Genomic DNA, 15353 nt, shown 5'->3' with positions numbered 1-15353 from the left:
GCAGCAAATCTGCACCTGACGATTTAGCAAATAAGTTTTCCTTCTTCAGGGAAAACCTTGCAGATGCTTGCACTTTTTCAGAAGCCATGCCTTTTTGAAATGTCAGGATGCCTTCGTATTTTTCCGTAAACAGCTCACAGCAAAAAAGCAGGCCGATTCTTTCGCATTTGGAAGAGGATTCCCCTCCCAACGTCTTCCAAATGTATCGATAGTAAGGCTCATACATCATGAATATTTTATCTGACTTGGCAAAACGGCATGCACGCAAAGGAGTACTTTGGCAAACTTCGAATGTAGCCTAGTTCTAGCTAGTTTTTCCACTCGAAAACATCAACCTAAAAAAAAACCCCTCCAAAGCTGACGCTGGCAAGCGCTTCCCTTGTACATCAAAATTGCACAACACCCACCGGCAACATTGGCTCTTGCAGAGGTCCCAACTCCAGCAACGGAACAAATTGTTTGGAGTGTGCAAATCCAAATCCAGAGTGCGGTAGGAGGTTCTCCGTTCTGGTGTTGGCACACGATGCTGTTGCTGCTGTAAGTGAACAGAATCAACCACGGTAACAACAACCTGGGGACACGTGTTTACTGCTGTCACATGTTTTGGAAATAGAACGTTCGGTGTGTGTTGGGGGTGTGCGAGCTTGAGATGAGCTTGGTTGAATTTGAAAAGCAAATTTACTTTTTTTCAGGTATTGTAAGATTTGTGTACGTGAACGGATCAGAGATTTTATAAATAATTTTCACTTTAAATACAAATTTTGATTGATTGGAACATGAACTATGAATGTAAAAAGAAATCTTTATTGCTCTTTTCGCGCTGGTCACTGTATTTTTTGAAATCGCAACCCATCTCTAATTCCATGAACCATTGTTGTAAGTGGTGATTTCAGTACCGATCACAAGTTCATATTCATTTTTTCGACAGCTCGTGGTGAGGGAAGGTAAAAGCATCACTTTTATAAAAATTAGGAAAAAATACTTATTTATCAATGGGTAATTCTCCGCCAACTCACACAGCAGTTGCCCCGACCCCTCTTCGATTTGCGTGAAACTTTGTCCTAAGGGGTAACTTTTGTCCCTGATTACGAATCCGAGGTCCGTTTTTTGATATCTCGTGACGGAGGGGCGGTACGACCCCTTCCATTTTTGAACATGCGAAAAAAGAGGTGTTTTTCAATAATTTGCAGCCTGAAACGGTGATGAGATAGGACCTTTATGTAAAATTAGACGCCCGATTTGATGGCGTACTCAGAATTCCGAAAAAACGTATTTTTCATCGAAAAAAACACTAAAAAAGTTTTAAAAATTCTCCCATTTTCCGTTACTCGACTGTAAAAAATTTTGGAACATGTCATTTTATGGGAAATTTAATGTACTTTTCGAATCTACATTGTCCCAGAAGGGTCATTTTTCATTTAGAACAAAATTTTCATTTTAAAATTTCGTGTTTTTTCTAACTTTGCAGGGTTATTTTTTAGAGTGTAACAATGTTCTACAAAGTTGTAGAGCAGACAATTACAAAAATTTTGATATATAGATATAAGGGGTTTGCTTATAAACATCACGAGTTATCGCGATTTTACGAAAAAAAGTTTTGAAAAAGTTGGTCGTCATCGATCATGGCCGTTCATGGTCACCCGCGACAGACACGGACGACGAAACAAAGAGAAACGCAAAAAGTATCTTTTTCAAAACTTATTTTCGTAAAATCGCGATAACTCTTGATGTTTATAAGCAAACCCCTTATGTCTATATATCAAAATTTTTGTAATTGTCTGCTCTACAATTTTGTAGAACATTGTTACACTCTTAAAAATAACCCTGCAAAGTTAGAAAAAACACGAAATTTTAAAATGAAAATTTTTGTTCTAAATGAAAAAATTACCCTTCTGGGTCAATGTAGATTCAAAAAGTACATTAAATTTCCCATAAAATGACATGTTCCAAAATTTTTTACAGTCGAGTAACGGAAAATGGGAGAATTTTTAAAACTTTTTTAGTGTTTTTTTCGATGAAAAATACGTTTTCTCGGAATGCTGAGTACGCCCTCAAATCGGGCGTCTAATTTTACATAAAAGTCCCTTTTACCCCAAATTTCTATCTCATCACCGTTTCAGGCTACAAATTTTTGAAAACACCTCTTTTTTCGCATGTTCAAAAATGGAAGGGGTCGTACCGCCCCTCCGTCACGAGATATCAAAAAACGGACCTCGGATTCGTGATCAGGGACAAAAGTTACCCCTTAGGACAAAGTTTCACGCAAATCGAAGAGGGGTCGGGGCAACTTTTCCCGATTTCGTGTGAGTTGGTAGAGAATTACCCCAATGGTTTATAGCTCGAAACTGATATAAGATAGAAATTTGGACTCAAAGCGACTTTCATGTTTGAAGGAAAATCCCATCATGGCGTGTTTTCTGGGCAAACTTTAGAAGACAAAATAGTCATCGCAAGTTTCAAAACCATCTTATAGAAATTTTTGCAGCTTTCCTATGCTTCAAAGAGTGAAATATCCCAGCGAAAAATCTGTGAGACATATTTGTTTTGCCTTCCTCACCTCAATAAAGAAAGGCTATAAAATCACTCGAAAAATGAACTTCTTTATTCGACTTCGTAGACCCACCTTCACGTAAACCTATCGACTCAGTATCAAATTCTGAACAAATGTATGTGCGTGTGTATGTCTGTAAGTCCGTGCACCGAAAAATATGCACACGATTTTCTCCGGACTGGCTTAACCGATTTGGCCCGTTTTAGTCTCATTCGATCCGTCTTGGGGTCCCACAAGACCCTAGTTGAAATTATGAAGTTTAGAAAAGTACTTCAAAAGTTATGCTAAAAAACGATTTTTGCTAAGCTTCGGAAGTTTGTAAAAAGGGTGGTTTTTCATGCTATATAATGTTAGAAAGGTATTTGAAAGACCTTTCCAACGCATTCAAAAGATTGAAGATCTGACAACCTCATCAAATGTTATGAGCACTTAAGTGTTATTGATACACTTTTTTGGGGCCGGATCTCAAATATTTTGATTGAAAAGTTGTCCGGATCTATAACGCGACACATCGTTGGATAGGTAATCAAAAGACCTATCCAACAAGCCCAAAAGATTGAAGATCTGCACGGAGAAAAAAGCGTTCCGAAAATCGTGAACAAATGTGCATGTTTTTGCGTAAAATATTTGTTCATGTAATCGTGAACTCGTGCACGATTGTATGAACAAAAAACTACGTTTTCATGAACAGAAGTGATAAAAATCATGAACTAAAGTTCACGATTTTAAAGAAGCGTTACGTTACGTTTTTAAACATAATAATCTTATTATTGTGCAGGTTGTACAGCCATTTAAATATGGGGTTCTGTAAAATAAAAATAAAGGCAAATCCCTAAGCCGCCGTCACAGTGAGTAACGGCTTCTTACCAAAATTATTAGATAAAAACTGCATTTTGCCCACTACGGCTGTTCGATATGCTTAAAACTTTTAACATACAATCCAGAAAACTTAACATTTTTATTAGCTCCAAACTCTTTTTCACATTTAAAAGTGTTCTTTAAATCGTGAACACATTCCCACGTTGTTCCCTGAAATCGTGAACAGTGTTCATGATTTCGATAACAAGCTAAGCGTTATGCTGCAGGCGTTACGATTTTCGTGAACACCTGTTCATGATTTGCTTTTTGTTCATGGAAATTGTTCATGGTACGTTTTCGTACCGTGAAATATCACCTTGTTCCAGATTTCGTGGCACATTGTTCATGATTTTCGGAACGCTTTTTTCTCCGTGTGACAACCCTATCAAAAGTTATAAGTACTTAAGTGTTTAATACACTTTTTTGAGGCCGGATCTCAGATATTTTAATAAAAAAATTAGTGTTATTTATATTCTTTTGTGAGGCTGTGTAGTGTATTCACTTTATGAATTCGAGGAAGGCACCAACCACCTAAAGGTGGATTAAGTAACGTTTTTTGTTTTAAATTCTATCATTATTTATTGGAAACTTTATAACAACAGATCACAACACTAATCAAATGATGGGTTATATGCGTCAAAATGAACAAAAAAAAAAAGAAACAACTTTGTAGAAGGTAGCAACTCGATAAACAATTTGAAAATTGGGTTATTGAAGTTTATTCGGAAACTATATTCATAAAACCTTATTATTAATGAATTATTATATTTATTCAAACAAATCCAATAATACCCTTAACAATCAGCAATCCCAGCCCAAAACTGGATTGTTTCAGGTGGCAATTTTGTACCCGCCCTCTTCGATTTCAATGCAACTTTGTAGACATATTATCCTAGGCTTATAAGCCATTTTTGTGTATATGGTCGTATTTTTTGTATTTTTTAATTTAAAAATAACTGTATCTCAAAGCCGTTGAATCGTATCATAAAGTGGTCAAAGACAATCTAAAAGGAAATGGTACGAGCTTTCTGAAAAAAATACACTGAAAGAAAAAAACTCGCTACTTCCATGAGATTTTTCAGTTTAAATGGTGATGTCACGAAAGATGTAGGATGGTATATCTCTCCTAAACAGAATACAAAAATCAATTGTTAAAACTGTGTTTTTTTTAAGTGGTCTAAACAAGAATTGATTCTCCAGACAAATTGTCCTAAGTCCAATACTTATGAAGATACTCAGCGGCTTTAAAAATAAAAAAATGTTGAATGGCAATTGGCAATTTTTGATAATTTTCGGCCATTTCTATATGGCAGACTTGATTTTTCAGTCGGCTATATTTTAGAAAATTTAAACAATTTTTCTTTAAAAGCCTTTCTAGTATTCGTCCAAAATATCCAAAATCTGTCTAAATGATCTGCAGTTAGGCGTCATCCATAAAGTATGTCACGCTCTAGGGGGGGAGTGGGGAGGGGTCTGAGCAAGTGTGACATTGCGTATAGGAAGAGCGAGACAAAGGGCCCCCCTAGGAGGGTACATTTTGGATGATTTTAGCGTGACGTACTTTATGGATGAAGCCTTATTAGGTTCTGAAAAATGTGGTTTTTGCAAAAATCGACGAAAGTTGCCATTTTTTAACCACCGTTACATGGCAAAAAATACTGGTCTCATTATTTCGGTCCAGGAATCCCCAGTCCAATTTTCCAAAATTTTAATCAAAAATGTTTTTTAATAATTTCAAGTTTATTCTTAATTTTCATGTAGCATTATTAATTTAAGGTGAAGCCGTCCATCATTTTGATAAGAATTGATTAAATGACAATGGAATTTAGCAATTTAACAATGTTGTTTTTTTATTTTATTAACGTGACTTTAACCTAGAGAGGTCATTCGTCACTTAATTTAACAAAGAATTAGGCATGAAGGCACTACTTGATTTTGACTTAAAATCAAATGGGCTTGAAAATTTACAATATTTACAAAACTTTTATGATTAAATCAACAACATGTTGATATACAATTACTGATAAATGACTATTAGGAAAATTCTTATCTGAAACTATAAACACGTACAAGGTACTATTCTTAACGACATATGAAAGAAATTTTATTGAAATATTGTTATACAGTATTAGAGTGTAACAAAAATGACTTTTTGGCGGGCATTCAGGGGTTTGTTCCGGTGGGCATACTGAGCCTAAATCCCAAATATGAGCTTGATTGGACGTAACAGGAGCTGGCGCTCCGCCCTTCAATTTTAAATGGGATTTAACCCGTAAAAAAAGATTTTTTCAAAAATGTCACTTTTTGAGGCATTTTGGCTACCAATGCGTTTACCAAAAACATCACTGGCGTGTAGGCCAGATCCTTGCGCATCTTTTGGTATATATAACATTGAAGTTTGGAGCACCCTGGAGCTCGGTACAGACCTTCAAAGATTGGCATTTTTTCGAAAAATCGGTCCCAGCAAAATCAAATGGCGTCTCGGGCGTCGCGAGGTGCGACGCATATCTTTTTTGCCGGGGCCGATTTTTCGAAAAAATGCCAAACTTTGAAGGTCTGTACCGAGCTCAGGGTGCTCCAAACTTCAATGTTATATATACCAAAGATGCGCAAGTGCTACACTGATGTTTTTAAACATTCGTGGCAAATGCCTCAAAAGACATTTTGAAAAATCTTTTTACGGGTTAAATCCCATTTAAAAGGGCGAGCAAACGTCAATCAAGCTCATATTTGGATTTAGGCTCAATGCCCACCCTGAATGCCCGCCAAAAGTCATTTTTTACATCTAATACAGTATGTAAAAAGTATTTACACCCCTTGGGCACTATGCATTTTGTGATGAAACATGTAAAATTTAAAGTTTGACAGGAACCTAGTACTACGTTTTGTTCAAAAACTCATGCCAAACATTTTGCTACAAAAGCTCATGAAAAGATGATTTCTATAAAAGTTATATAACAAATACTATTACAAAAATAAAAAAGGTGCAAAAAAAGTATGTACACCTTTCGAAAAATTAACATAAATAATGTTATTTGTTGACAAATCACCATAAATCCAGTCTCCCAACTCCAAATAGGCATCCTTGACTGATTAAAAAAAGAATTTGAATTGAATATAATGTTTACTAACTACTTAGTATAAAAGTTTATATAACTCTGGAAATTCTATATAAAACTTATCTAAACTTAATTTTGCAAACTTTTAATTCAACTAAACGTCAATATATTACCATATAATTGCTAAATAAACATTTTGGAGTGGGTATAACACCGTTTTGGGGGTATTTGTATCGATAGAATAGATTTTTTGTTGGAATTTCGTACCAACCCGGAATTACGTCGTAGGAAAATCCGCCGGCATCCGAACCGGTCCACGATTCACAAGTCAACCTATGTGGAATCGGAAAGGGCATAAATTTCCGATCTTTTGATACCCAAACATCTAGGTTTTCTTTAAAACCTACGTTTTTAAATACCTGGGCAAAAAGTAAGTTTGATCCACGAGAACAAAAATTACGAAATTCCATACATTTTTGGCAGGTTGCTCAAACGAAACCATAACAACGTTTTTGCTCAGGTATTTAAAAACGTAGGTTTTAAAGAAAACCTAGATGTTTGGGTATCAAAAGATCGGAAATTTTATGCCCTTTCCGATTCCACATAGGTAGACTTGTAAATCGTGGACCGGTTCGGATGCCGGCGGATTTTCCTACGACGACGTTGGTACGAAATTCAACAAAAATCTATTCTATCGATACAAATACCCCAAAACGGTGTTATACCCACTCAAAATGTTTATTTAACAATTATATGGTAATATATTGACATTTAGTTGAATTAAAAGTTTGCAAAATTAAGTTTAGATAAGTTTTATATAGAATTTCCAGAGTTATATAAACTTTTATACTAAGTAGTTAGTAAACATTATATTCAATCCAAATTCTTTTTTTAATCAGTCAAGGATGCCTATTTGGAGTTGGGAGACTGGATTAATGGTGATTTGTCAACAAATAACATTATTTATGTTAATTTTTCGAAAGGTGTACAAACTTTTTTTGCACCTTTTTTTATTTTCGTAATAGTATTTGTTATATAACTTTTTATAGAAATCATCTTTTCATGAGCTTTGTAGCAAAATGTTTGGCATGAGTTTTGGTTCCTGTCAAACTTTAAATTTTTTACATGTTTCATCACAAAATGTGCATAGTGCCCAAGGGGTGTAAATACTTTTTTTACATACTGTAGAAGCTAACATATTTAATATTCTAACAAGAAATTATGACAATGATGAAAGCGGTCACCATAAAAAATTAAATTTAAACATGTTATGTTGACAGTTCTTGACAGTTTTTTTTAATTCAATACTTTTTGTTGTAGTGGCTTAAGAAAATATTTATTTGTTTTATCAAAATACTGAATGAATTTCTAATACTTCTTAAAACAAATATTAGGTCTGTTAAATTTAATTTGTTTATACTGCAAATTCAATAAAGTTATTACATCTAAACAGCTCATCTACAATCATCCCACTTGAAACGACATTCCAATGAAAAGCCAGTAGTGGCCTCCATCACCCAGCCCTGGGTATTAGGGGTGGTTGGTTTGTTGGCTCGTGGAAGCAGTAGAGGATTTTTAAAACACGTGTTTAGAGCCACAGCATGGGGCCAAAGGCCTTCGAGGGGTTTCGTGAACGCTCGATGTTTATTTGGTGACAAAAAATGTTCCCTACTTTGCACGTCGTTCCGCGGATTTTGCTGTTTTTTTTTTGCTGTCTGAAACTGCAGAATCCTCTTTGCGGTGTTAGCGTAAATTTAATGTTCGGCTTCATAACATGCAGTGCAGTTGAACAAGTTTTTGATGGAATGATGAGAGTTATGTTTATACTTATGTTTAAAAATAAATTTCACTATGATTCAACTTATCTTACGAATCTTTCTTAAATCGCACTCTTTGTTAACTCTCAAAACTACCTTTCAACTGCACAAACCTAACTAAAATTCTAAACAACACGCAAACGTACCCAATTGCTCCCAACAATCCCATCCACCGCATTAAACACGGTGATTCGATTTAACAACCCTGGAGGAAAATACCCCTGTCAGCAAATCCGAACGCGCGCGCATTTCGAAGAAATTGGCAACATGACCCAAAATTTGTTCCAAGTGTTCGTCTTTTTATTCGCGCGCGCAAAACTGTTGGTTGGGATTTCACAAACTGTTAAAAAAAAGAAAGAGTGGCAAGGGGCGAACGATTTTCCGGAGTAATAAAATGAGAAACAATTTTCCTGTTTGTGAGGGGAATTCGTTTTGGGGTGGTGGAAAGCTTGTTCAGTCCCTCTGGGGGCATGATCATTTTTTGGGGGCATTTTTTTTTTCTCCCCGACTGCCAAAAGCGCGGGTCGAAGTTGGAAAGTCAGGCAGTGATGACGATTCAGTTAAACGATGCGTCAGAGTGCACAAAGTTTTTTCACAGTTTCTCACTCGCTGTGAGGTCGATAGGGTTTGGGCACGGAAAGCGTGAAAGAAGAAAATAGGAAAACCAGATTGAATTTTGAAAATGCAAACATCTTTTTATTGATTTGCTAAATTCACAAAGATCGGTGATAATTCAAAAGCATCAACCGAACATTCAACTAGAAAATGTTTAGTTGAATCGATCACCATGCGTCTCCATCATTCGTTTTGTGGAATGTCACTTACATGAGAACACCTGGTGTTATAAGGTTAAATAATAATTTCAGTTGGTCTCATCGTATGTGAAAATTTACTCTGTTTTTTTTTGCTTCCTCAGCGAGAAGAGCTGTAACGATGCTCTTAAAAAGATCTTTTCCTAAATCTTCTCAGACTTTCTTGTTAAAGCTTGGTTGAAAACATTGTCTGGGTCCATCAATTGACAAATTGTTGGTTAGGTTTTGAAATCAATTCATCGTTTCATGTGTGATTTTATGTATTCAACATAAATTGACATAAATTTACAACGAAAAGAATATAATATTAAACCTTTAAAATGTTCACTTTGCAGAAAAGATTTAAAAAAATATATATATCTTTAAAATTTTTAAATCTAGACTAACAATTGAAAAGGGCCAAACATTGAATATTACGCCCATTTAAAAAGCTAGTTTTGATTTAATTTTTGTCAAAATATTTTTTTTTGAAAGATCGGAAAATTTCACGAATGTTTCATGTTTTAACATTGAAAATCGGACCATTATTTGCTGAGATATCAACATTAGAAAATAGTGGGTTGTTTTGGTGAGCCTTAGAAAACTTCAATTTTCGTGTTTCTTTTTCTTAAGAGGCAGTATTTGTAGATTCTGCTCGGTTTGTTCTAGAGGTCGTATCGAGGTGCTCCGATTTGGATGAAACTTTCAGGTTTTGTTTGTCTATACATGAGATGAACTCATGTCAAATATGAGCCCTCTACGATAAAGGGAAGTGGGGTAAAACGGGCATTGAAGTTTGAGGTCCAAAACATATGAAAAATCTTAGAATTGCTCGCATTTCCGTAAAACTCCATCAATTCCAACTCTCTAAGATGCATTCAAAAGGTATTTTGAAGCCCTTCAAAATGTGCTATAGACATCCAGGATTGGTTTGACATTTTCTCATAGCTTTTGCAAATTACTGTTAAAAATTGATTTTTTTAAAACCTTAATAACTTTTTGCAACAGCCTCCAACACCCATACTCCCGTAGGTCAAAAGATAGGTAATTACATGGACTATAAGCCTACGATATTAACTTTTTGGCCAATCGCAGTTTTTCTCATAGTTTTACGATTTTTCTAGAACAAACATTTTACAACGTTAGTTTTTGCCCTGTAGGCCAAGAAGACGGCACTTTTTGGTCTCAATTTTGACGTATTCGGAATCCTCGGACAATTTCACGTAAGTTAGAAGTATTGGAGTTTTAATTTTGATTTAAAAAATAATTAAATAAACCATTTTTGAAAAAAGAAATAGATCTTATTTACCCTGTGATCAAAACGTCAAATCTGGAGTAACACGAGAAAAGGGCGGATAAGCATTTTGACATCTTGAACAATTTTGCAAATTCCAAGCCAACAGGTAACTTTTTCACAAACCTCGATGTGTTAAACAATAGCTGGCCTTCTCAGCTACCATCTAACGTAGCGAGTTTTGTTAAATAGTTACCTGTTGTTTCGGAATTTGCAAAATAGTTCTAGCTGTCAAAATGCTTATGCGCCCTTTTCAAATGTTGCTCCGGAAATGGTGTATCAAGTAGTAATTCAAGTAATTCATTCTAAATGGCATTTTTTTCAATCAAATTCAAAATTCCAACACCTCAATCTAATGTAAAATTGTCCGAGGATTCCGAATATGTCAAAATTGAGACCAAAAAGTGTCGTCTTCTTGGCCTACAGGGCAAAAACTAACATTGTAAAATGTTTGTTCTTGAAAAATCTTAAAACTATGAGAAAAACTGCGATTGGCCAAAAAGTTAATACCGTAGGCTTATAGTCCATGAAATTCCCTAACTTTTGACCTACGGGAGTATGGTTGTTGGAGGTTGGTGCCAAAAGATATTGAGGTTTTAAAAAAATCCATTTTTAACAGTAATTTGCAAAAGCTATGAGAAAAAGTCAAAACAATCCTGGATGTCTATAGCACATTTTAAAGGGCTTCAAAAGTCCATTCGAATGCATCTTAGAGAGTTGGAATTGATAAAGTTTTACGGAAATGCGAGTAATTTTACGATTTTTCATGTGTTTTGGACCTCAAACTTCAATGCCCGTTTTGCCCCACTTCCCTTTGTCGTAGAGGGCTCATATTTGGCATGAGTTCATCTCATGTATAGACAAACAAACCCTGAAAGTTTCATCCAAATCGGAGCACCTCGATACGACCTGTTTCACATCGGTGAAAAACTCGCTCTTAAAGCGGCTGTATCTCAGCAACCCGAGGTCCAATCTTCAATGTTTCTTAAAACTTAAAAAAAAAATATTTTTAGAAATGGTCGCTCATGGTCACTATTTTTAAAAATCGAAAAACTGCAAATATTTCGCTAAAATCAAACTTTCGGTGGCTATATCTTGAAAACGGAGCCCTTATCAAAAAAATCTGTGATGTACTTTTCGATTGCAAATTAAATTTTGCATTTAAAAATATCGTCAAATTAGTTTTTGCATAAAATTTCGATTTTTTCCAAAAATCACTATTTTTTCAAAAATTCAAAACTTTGCGGCAGATTTTTTGACCATGTTTTTCTATGGCTCAAAAGTTGCGGATTTTTGTCCCCTAAAACATATCAAAAAATCTCGAAAATCAAAAATGTGTATTTTGGGAAATTGAGTTTTAGTGAAAAAAAGTTGATTAAAAAATCTGCAAAAAAAATCCGTGTACCTATTTTTTCTCAATTGTCCTCAACAATACCTACAACTTTGCCCAAGACACCAAATTGATCAGAAAATTCACTCAAAAGTTACAGCTTTTTGAATATATACATACCATTTTTGTATGGGCAGCAACCAAAATTGTATGGAGACTTGTATGGGTGAACCAATGACACAAAACAGCTTATTTGGTCATAGGAAAGGCCCCCACAAAGTTTGAGCCAAATAAAAAATTACAAAAAATAAAAATGGTCAAAATCGGCCGATTTCGTAGAGAGTTTCTCAATTTTAAAGCATAAAAAGGCATGGTACAAAATTGGTTTTGGTTACAACAAAATTTCCTATTTTTATGAAAAATACATTTTCCTATTTATGTTGATCAAATTAAGAAATTTTTATTTATTTAATCTGCCCAAGAATCTGCCATTCTTATACATTTTACAAAAAAATATTGAATTTAATACCTAGTTTAAGTTGAATAAATTCAATAGTGAATTTTTCAAATTAAAGATTCAAAGTGACCTTATCAATGGTTAATTTGGCGTAATGAATTTAATATTCACACTTATAGACTGAAATTGGTAAGAAGCACAGTGACTATGAAAGTCACCCCGGATTTTAAAATAACACTTTCAAAGAGACTATTTTTAAAGCACTATTGAAAAAAAAACTTTTAGTAAAAACATTAAGTAGCCGTGAGACAGCCCCGGTTTACGGTAGTTTAAAAGAACTCCAAAGCAATATAAATTCAAAACAGTTTAACAAATGTGGTGTTATCATTAGAAGTGGTATTGATAACATTACAAATAACCATAAATGACCATAAATGATTGATTCTAGTTTTATCTTAATTCATTTCATTAAACTTGATATATTTTTTTTTTTACTCTGTGGAAATACTATCGAGAGATCACCCAAAGAGATTTGAAAACTTGAGCAGGAAAACTGTTTGTTTACACTTCAACTTGGGCCCATTTACATTGTTTTGCTTGATTTTGCTTACGTCAGTGGATGTTTACGTGAGGAGTAGAGCAGCGATTCTCAACAGTGGTACCAGCCTACTTGAACTATATGACTTTAGGTACCGGCATAAAAGAAGGTTTAGAACCGATTGCAGACTCACTGAGTCTATGATACTTATCGATTTAGATTTTTTCCTCAGTTTTTAAATATGTAAATTTCATCTTTATGACATTTTTTATAACACTGGAATACACAGAACTCACATAAAAATTAAGTCTTAATTATAAAAAAACTGACATTTTACATGCATTGTGCCTTTTGCCTACTCTTTTGAAATGAGTATGATTCACTGAGTAATTTCATTATTCGAATTGGTCTTTAAAAAATCCAGAATTGATTCTTTCCGTTCCGATTTTCCCTACAATTCGCCGAAATCAACCAACGAACGCGTCGCATCGTCACCCCGTCAAATCCAATCCACTCTAGTTTCCCCTGTCAAAATTCACTTACATATTTGTTCTGCTGCCTCTGCTAGTGATGCCAGCCACTGTCCTGCTGATTTCGGCTGATCAGCTTCCTCCGCCTGCACAACGATGCGATGTCTGACTCCTACTACGAGCAGCAGAAAATCCGGAAAAGTGCCCGTCCTCGTCCTCGTAAAACCGTACAAGTTACGGTCCACTGCATTATCGCACGCGCGTAATCCTTGTTGATGTCCGTTGCTGCCGGTGTCGATTTCTGTGTGTCCTCTTGGCAGCAGCTTTTGTCCCGACACGACACACCAGACACTTGCAGATTAGGATTACGAGGATTCTTGTTTTTTTTCTGTTTCGGGAAAGAGGAGTCCTCTTCAAAGATCTTGAAGAGAGAAGGTCAACAATGGTAATCTCTGATTGAGGGGGGGGAGGGGGAAGGAATTCTACCGTTTTATGATTATTGCCCTTTTTGCCCGGGAGCTTTATGGTCGTGCACTATTGCTGGGAGCTGCTTTGGGGACTGGGGCTGGCATTCCAGAACGCTAGGACGACGACGACAAATTCTTCTCCGCCTGTGACACACATTTTAATTTCGCAATTCCTGGGAACACTTGAGCTTTTAATTTCGTTTGGAGCGCGCGTCCTCAGAGGGGTTGTGGAAACTGTTAAATTATGATTTTCATTAAATGCCTGTCGTGCCCCACTTGGATTTTCCTTCGTGTACTAGGAAGATTCAATGCTGAAGGGATTGTACACCGTTTCAAATTTTAGTATGCTAAACATCGTGCCACATTTACATCACTTCATTATAAGTTGCCGCCAGCATAAAGCGACATATTGTGCTGAGGTTGGGTACTCTCTATCATGGTATCGTAATTCTCGCGATTCCGAAACCGAGTGTGTGCATATTTTATTACAACCTCCAAACAACTACATCTCCGGGATGATCCGGATACTCTTAACACGGGGGCAAACTTTACGCTATAATTATATTACCATGCAGCAAGAGCAGAGTTTCGCTTTACACATCCATTCAGATAACCGTGACACTTGAACCTTCCTGAAAGCTCCCACAGCCACCCGCCGAAGAGTAAAGAAGGAAACTCGGATCATCCCGGTCTCCATACACACCTACACATGTACACACTTCTTGAACTTTTGCCCTTTTTTCCCCACCCCGGATGCTTCAGTTGGCGCGCCACTAACGAACCTCTCTACAGCATCATCCCTTGGAACACCCTCCTTATCATCATCGACCCTCCCTTAACTATCCCTCCGCTAACAATATAAACTGAATTATTATTGTGATCCTTGAAAAAGAAGAGCAGAGGCGACCATCCCGCACCCACTTCATTCTACGACCTCCCCTTTAAACCCCCCCTCTCAAACAAGCTTCGTCACTCACTTCTTTTCCGTTGGTCTCCGTCCCAAAAACTTCACGTCTAATGGTTTTCCTTTGCACTCTCTAGTTCTTCACACTTTAAAAGAAAACATCCCGTCCACGAAGACGTGCCCAGCTGACGACGACGAATCCAGCTTTGTTTACAGTCTCACTGCAGGTCCGCCGTCACGCACCAAGAACCCGCCACCGCTGTAATAGTAGTCCTGCCGAACAAGTTCCGGTACGAGTCGAGTGCGCGCGCCCCACCGAAAAAAAGCCCCACCATCCGCGGTGATGTCTGGAGCCAGACTGAGCCTAGGCCAACGTCGACGCGTTGGGGCAGCCGACCAGGATAACCTGGGCTGGTGGAGAACGACTGACAGCATTGCGAAGAGTCTGATGGGAGTAAACAGCGCCGTTTGGGGGCAGCAGCATCCGTCGCGTGCAGTCATTGAAGAGATCGGGGCAGTCATTGGTGGAGAGAGCGTTTGAAGGATGCTGTGGGAGAGGATTTTTGGTGAGTTGGAAAGTTCGTGGTGGAGAGTTTGGTGTTCACTGTAGAATGAATACGAAAAAGCCCGCCCTGTGTTCATTTGCTTTGGTATGTTTTTATGAGAGTGAATGCGTGAATATTGGAAGCAATTATCACAGGTCGGTTGCGAAATTATAGGAAAATGACACTTGAATCAGACTATTTTTAAAAATGTTAGCGCTAAACTTTTGATTAAGTTCTATGTATTTTTTTTAATCGATTGAAAAAAAAATAAA

General features: G+C 36.5%; 1 protein-coding gene across 2 annotated transcripts in view; it reads right to left on the bottom strand.

Moving 5' to 3' along the window:
• LOC6054720 overlaps window positions 1-14880 on the bottom strand; it is a 162047-nt gene extending 147167 nt beyond the window's left edge. The window contains exons 1-2 of one of the 2 annotated variants that reach the window (XM_038256493.1): window positions 14610-14880; window positions 13239-13586 (exon numbers count right to left, since the gene is read on the bottom strand). The gene's annotated coding sequence lies outside the window, so the exon portion shown is untranslated. The remainder of the gene's footprint in view (window positions 1-13238; window positions 13587-14609) is intronic. The other variant, XM_038256492.1, reaches the window with a different exon arrangement.
• Between the last annotated feature and the right edge of the window lie 473 nt (window positions 14881-15353).

The sequence above is a fragment of the Culex quinquefasciatus genome, chromosome 2 (assembly GCF_015732765.1).
Source record: "Culex quinquefasciatus strain JHB chromosome 2, VPISU_Cqui_1.0_pri_paternal, whole genome shotgun sequence".
Lineage (NCBI taxonomy): Eukaryota > Metazoa > Arthropoda > Insecta > Diptera > Culicidae > Culex > Culex quinquefasciatus.
The sequence above is the reverse complement of the archived record's forward strand: the minus strand, read 5'-3'. Positions and strand labels throughout refer to the sequence as shown.